The sequence below is a fragment of the Salmo trutta genome, chromosome 27 (assembly GCF_901001165.1).
Source record: "Salmo trutta chromosome 27, fSalTru1.1, whole genome shotgun sequence".
In the NCBI taxonomy this organism is placed as follows: domain Eukaryota; kingdom Metazoa; phylum Chordata; class Actinopteri; order Salmoniformes; family Salmonidae; genus Salmo; species Salmo trutta.
In genome coordinates, this window is record NC_042983.1 from 42,728,072 (window position 1) to 42,734,682 (window position 6,611).

Below are 6,611 nucleotides of genomic sequence, written 5' to 3' on the forward strand. Positions count from 1 at the left end.
AGAGAGAGAGAGAGAGAGAGAGACAGAAAGAGACCGTGTCTATCGTGTGTGACAGACTGACTGGTACTCTCCCAACAGGCACAGCCGTCAGCTCAACATTTAGTTTTGATGTACATTTGGTTGAGTCAACAACAAATGTTATCATGTCATTGGATTTAGGTTAAAAGTTAGGTGAATTTTTTTTTTTTAAATGACCTTTACATTGATGCAACATAATCACAGAAATTACTTGCAAACCATAGTGATTCAACCAGTTCTTGCCCAGTGGGCTGTGTGAGGTCCAACAACCTGTGGAGCGGAAATTGAGAACACTGTTTGCACAGGTGCTGTGTGTGTGTGTGTGTGTGTGTGTGTGTGTGTGTGTGTGTGTGTGTGTGTGTGTGTGTGTGTGTGTGTGTGTGTGTGTGTGTGTGTGTGTGCGTGCGTGCGTGCGTGCGTGCGTGCGTGCGTGTGTGTGTGACACACTGACCCAAATCACACGTGTCAGCCATTTCTCATTTGTACCCGCTGACACCCTCAAACACTCCCGCAGCTGCTGCAATGAGGTCAAACGTGCATCTAGCCAGGTACTGAAACCTAGCCCAACGTTAGACAAATGTTGATTCAACAACGTATAATCACCATACAGGACAGTGGCAGAGGGCAGAAAGAGCAGTAGGAAACAGATCGCATTGAGTTGTGTGTACTACAGTACAATACAGCAACTATACCGTTAAGACTCCACATCAGAAACTACAGTAACTATACCGTTAAGACTCCACATCAGAAACTACAGTAACTATACCGTTAAGACTCCACATCAGAAACTACAGCAACTATACCGTTAAGACTCCACATCAGTGACTACAGTACAGTAACTCTACCGTTAAGACTCCACATCAGAGACTACAGTAACTATACCGTTAAGACTCCACATCAGTGACTACAGTACAGTAACTCTACCGTTAAGACTCCACATCAGAGACTACAATACAGCAACTATACCGTTAAGACTCCACATCAGAGACTACAGTAACTATACCGTTAAGACTCCACATCAGAAACTACAGTAACTATACCGTTAAGACTCCACATCAGAAACTACAGTAACTATACCGTTAAGACTCCACATCAGAAACTACAGCAACTATACCGTTAAGACTCCACATCAGTGACTACAGTACAGTAACTCTACCGTTAAGACTCCACATCAGAGACTACAGTACAGTAACTCTACCGTTAAGACTCCACATCAGTGACTACAGTACAGTAACTCTACCGTTAAGACTCCACATCAGAGACTACAGTACAGTAACTCTACCGTTAAGACTCCACATCAGAGACTACAGTAACTATACCGTTAAGACTCCACATCAGAAACTACAGTAACTATACCGTTAAGACTCCACATCAGAAACTACAGCAACTATACCGTTAAGACTCCACATCAGTGACTACAGTACAGTAACTCTACCGTTAAGACTCCACATCAGAGACTACAGTACAGTAACTCTACCGTTAAGACTCCACATCAGAGACTACAGTACAGTAACTATACCATTAAGACCACATCAGAGACGACAGTACAGTAACTATACCGTTAAGACTCCACATCAGAGACTACAGTAACTATACCGTTAAGACTCCACATCAGAAACTACAGTAACTATACCGTTAAGACTCCACATCAGAAACTACAGCAACTATACCGTTAAGACTCCACATCAGTGACTACAGTACAGTAACTCTACCGTTAAGACTCCACATCAGAGACTACAGTACAGTAACTCTACCGTTAAGACTCCACATCAGAGACTACAGTACAGTAACTATACCATTAAGACCACATCAGAGACGACAGTACAGTAACTATACCGTTAAGACTCCACATCAGAAACTACAGTAACTATATACCGTTAAGACTCCACATCAGAAACTACAGCAACTATACCGTTAAGACTCCACATCAGAAACTACAGCAACTATACCGTTAACACTCCACATCAGAAACTACAGCAACTATACCGTTAAGACTCCACATCAGAGACTACAGTAACTATACCGTTAAGACTCCACATCAGAAACTACAGTAACTGTACCGTTAAGACTGCACATCAGAAACTACAGTAACTATACCGTTAAGACTCCACATCAGAAACTACAGTAACTATACCATTAAGACTCCACATCAGTGACTACAGTACAGTAACTCTACCGTTAAGACTCCACATCAGAGACTACAGTACAGTAACTCTACCGTTAAGACTCCACATCAGAAACTACAGTACAGTAACTATACCGTTAAGACTCCACATCAGAAACTACAGTAACTATACCGTTAAGACTCCACATCAGAAACTACAGTAACTATACCGTTAAGACTCCACATCAGAGACTACAGTACAGTAACTATACCATTAAGACCACATCAGAGACGACAGTACAGTAACTCTACCGTTAAGACTCCACATCAGAAACTACAGTACAGTAACTATACCGTTAAGACTCCACATCAGAACCTACAGTACAGCAAATTTACCGTTAAGACTCCACATCAGAAACTACAGTACAGCACAGTCACCTTACCGTTAAGACTCCACATCAGAGACTACAGTACAGTAACTATACCGTTAAGACTCCACATCAGTGACTACAGTACAGTAACTCTACCGTTAAGACTCCACATCAGAGACTACAGTAACTATACCGTTAAGACTCCACATCAGAGACTACAGTACAGCACAGTAACTATACCGTTAAGACTCCACATCAGAAACTACAGTACAGTAACTATACCGTTAAGACTCCTCATCAGAGACCACAGTAACTATACCGTTAAGACTTCACATCAGAAACTACAGTAACTATACGGTTAAGACCACATCAGAGACTACAGTAAATATACCGTTAAGACTCCACATCAGAGACTACAGTAACTATACGGTTAAGACCACATCAGAGACTACAGTAACTATACCGTTAAGACTCCACATCAGAGACTACAGTAACTATACCGTTAACCTCTCTAGGGTAGGTGGCACCAAATCATCCCACCTACGTAACAGCCAGTGGAATCCTGTGGCGCGTTATTCAAATACCTTAGAAATGCTATTACTTCAATTTCTCAAACATATGACTATTTTACAGCATTTTAAAGACAAGACTCTCGTTAATCTAACCACACTGGCCGATTTCAAAAAGGCTTTACAACGAAAGCAAAACATTAGATTATGTCAGCAGAGTACCCAGCCAGAAATAATCAGACACCCATTTTTCAAGCTAGCATATAATGTCAAAAACCCAGAAGACAGCTAAATGCAGCACTAACCTTTGATGATCTTCATCAGATGACACATCTAGGACATTATGTTATACAATACACGCATGTTTTGTTCAATCAAGTTCATATTTATATCAAAAACCAGCTTTTAACATTAGCATGTGACGTTCAGAACTAGCATACCCCCCGCAAACTTCCGGCGAATTTACTAACAATTTACTAAATTACTCACGATAAACGTTCACAAAAAGCATAACAATTATTTTAAGAATTATAGATACAGAACTCCTCTATGCACTCGATATGTCCGATTTTAAAATAGCTTTTGGTGAAAGCACATTTTGCAATATTCTAAGTAGATAGCCCGGCATCACAGGGCTAGCTATTTAGACACCCAGCAAGTTTAGCCTTCACCAAACTCCGATTTACTATTAGAAAAGTTTGATTACCTTTGGTGTTCTTCGTCAGAATGCACTCCCAGGACTTCTACTTCAATAACAAATGTTGGTTTGGTCCCAAATAATCCATAGTTATGTTCAAACAGCGGTGTTTTGTTCGTGCGTTCAAGACACTATCCGAATGGTAAATAAGGGTTACGAGCGCAGCGCATTTCGTGACCAAAAAATTCGAAATATTCCATTACCGTACTTTGAAGCATGTCAACCGCTGTTTAAAATCAATTTTTATGCCATTTTTCTCATAAAAAAGCGATAATATTCCGACCGGGAATCTGCGTTTAGGTAAATAGACGACAGAAAATAAAGCCCGGGATCGACTCGTGCACGCGCCTAAGCCCATTATCCTCTTATCGGCCACTTGCCAAAAGCGCAAATGTGTTTCAGCCTGGGGCTGGAATGACATCATTCAGCTTTTTCCCGGGCTCTGAGAGCCTATGGGAGCCGTAGGAAGTGTCACGTTACAGCAAAGATCCTCAGTCTTCAATAAACAGAGACAAGAAGTACAAGATCTTGTCAGACAGGCCACTTCCTGTTCAGAATCTTCTCAGGTTTTTGCCTGCCATATGAGTTCTGTTATACTCACAGACACCATTCAAACAGTTTTAGAAACCTTAGGGTGTTTTCTATCCAAAGCCAATAATTATATGCATATTGTAGTTACTGGGTAGGAGTAGTAACCAGATTAAATCGGGTACGTTTTTTATCCGGCCGTGTAAATACTGCCCCCTATCCCTAACAGGTTAACACATTTTTGGTTACTACATGATTCCATATGTGTTATTTCATAGTGTTGATGTCTTCACTATTATTCTACAATGTAGAAAATAGTAAAAATAAAGAAAAACCCTTGAATGAGTAGGTGTGTCCAAAAGTTTGATTGGTCATGTATACATAGTATATATATAGTTAGAATATTATTATATTATTACTATTATTATTATTACTACTATTGACATTTTTTTTGTTTTTTAGAAATCGATACTAGGGGTAAAATATCTATATAATATTGTACAAACATAATATTGCGATTTGTAACTATCAATTCCCCCCATCACTGAAAGACACCCTATATTGTACTACTTTTGACCAGATCCCTATGGGCCCTGGTCAGAAGTAGTGCCCTTTAAATGGAATAGGGTTCTATTTGGGAAACAGATTATGAGCCACTCTGTATAGAATCAATACAGACGGCATAGCAACTGTCAATCACAATCATGAACAAAGCAACAGCTCCTGTTGCCATAGCAAACCCAGTGATGTCTGTCTGTCTGTCTGGATGTCTACCTAAACTCAGAATAGATACTCTCTCTGCCTACACAAAGACACACACACACATACACACACACACACACACACTTATGGACAATAAAACACAATGAGTGAAAGGTAGAAAGCTACTCGTTAAAAGGAATTGCTTGTTTGTCTTACCTGGAACATCCCTGGTGAACTGCCCTTGTCTGGAAGAGTACATCCCAGCAGCTCAGCTAGAAACTTTGCCATGTACGAGCTGAGAGAGGAGAGTGGTGCACCCTGGTCCGGCACTGGACAACACACACACACACACACACACACACCAACAGGAACCACACACACCGACAGAAACCGGGCAAACACACGCAACGCTGCTGGTCGTCCTTCACTAACTTCAAACACCGACAGGAGTCACACACATATGCACACACCAGCACCGCCAGGCGAGCCCGGCTGTCTTTCATCCACTGTAGTGATTCCCTCTAACTTCTTTTGTCTTCCTGGAGAATCTCCTCTTCATCCCTCACAAATCTCTCGTCTTCCTCGTGTCCCTCAAAGAATACATGGTACAGAATGATGGTGTGTGTGTGTGTGACAGAGAAGCGTGCGCTAGCTGAAACGACGGCGGTGTAGCTGAATAGCCTTTGCGCTAGCTCTCCTATCACCTGCCAGTCTCTTTACTACTGAATGAACGGGACTGGAAGAGCAGAGAGCGAGAGGGTGGGACCATCCAAGGGGGGGGGGGACTGCGCTGGCTAGCCGGTCCAGGCACTTTTCATCGACCAAGGCCACCCTTTCTATGTGCTGTGGAGGGCGGACCAATTAAAAGAGACACTTAATAAAGCCAAGCAAATCCCCCTTTCACACAAGCAATTTACATTGTTTCATCTGACCTCTACGTGTTACCTCCCCTGCCACACACACACACACACACACACACACACACACACACACACTAGTGTGTTGTTACAGCCTTCCATACAGGGCAGAGTTGCTAATCTAATCCCGGTTAGAGGAGTGGGATAGGTTGGGTTAGAGATGGGTTTATAAACTGTGCTGCCGCCTGCTGGGTTCGGGGGCTTTACAGATTATCATCTTGTTTCCCTTAGCTGCGTTCTATTAACCCGAGCCGAGTAGGACCAGCTGTATGTCATCTGTTATAACAGGACCAGCTGTATGTCATCTGTTATAACAGGACCAGCTGTATGTCATCTGTTATAGCAGGACCAGCTGTATGTCATCTGTTATAGCAGGACCAGCTGTATGTCATCTGTTATAACAGGACCAGCTGTATGTCATCTGTTATAGCAGGACCAGCTGTATGTCATCTGTTATAACAGGACCAGCTGTATGTCATCTGTTATAACAGGACCAGCAGTATGTCATCTGTTATAGCAGGACCAGCTGTATGTCATCTGTTATAGCAGGACCAGCTGTATGTCATCTGTTATAGCAGGACCAGCAGTATGTCATCTGTTATAACAGGACCAGCTGTATGTCATCTGTTATAGCAGGACCAGCTGTATGTCATCTGTTATAACAGGACCAGCTGTATGTCATCTGTTATAGCAGGACCAGCTGTATGTCATCTGTTATAGCAGGACCAGCAGTATGTCATCTGTTATAGCAGGACCAGCTGTATG

At 42.1% G+C, this 6,611-nt stretch overlaps 1 long non-coding RNA gene across 1 annotated transcript in view; it reads right to left on the reverse strand.

Moving 5' to 3' along the window:
* The window catches only part of LOC115165040 (uncharacterized), a 53,659-nt gene extending 48,021 nt beyond the window's left edge, over positions 1–5,638 (reverse strand). Inside the window, exon 1 of the long non-coding RNA XR_003870048.1 lies at positions 5,146–5,638. This is a non-coding gene — a long non-coding RNA (uncharacterized LOC115165040). The remainder of the gene's footprint in view (positions 1–5,145) is intronic.
* Positions 5,639–6,611: the final 973 nt, after the last annotated feature.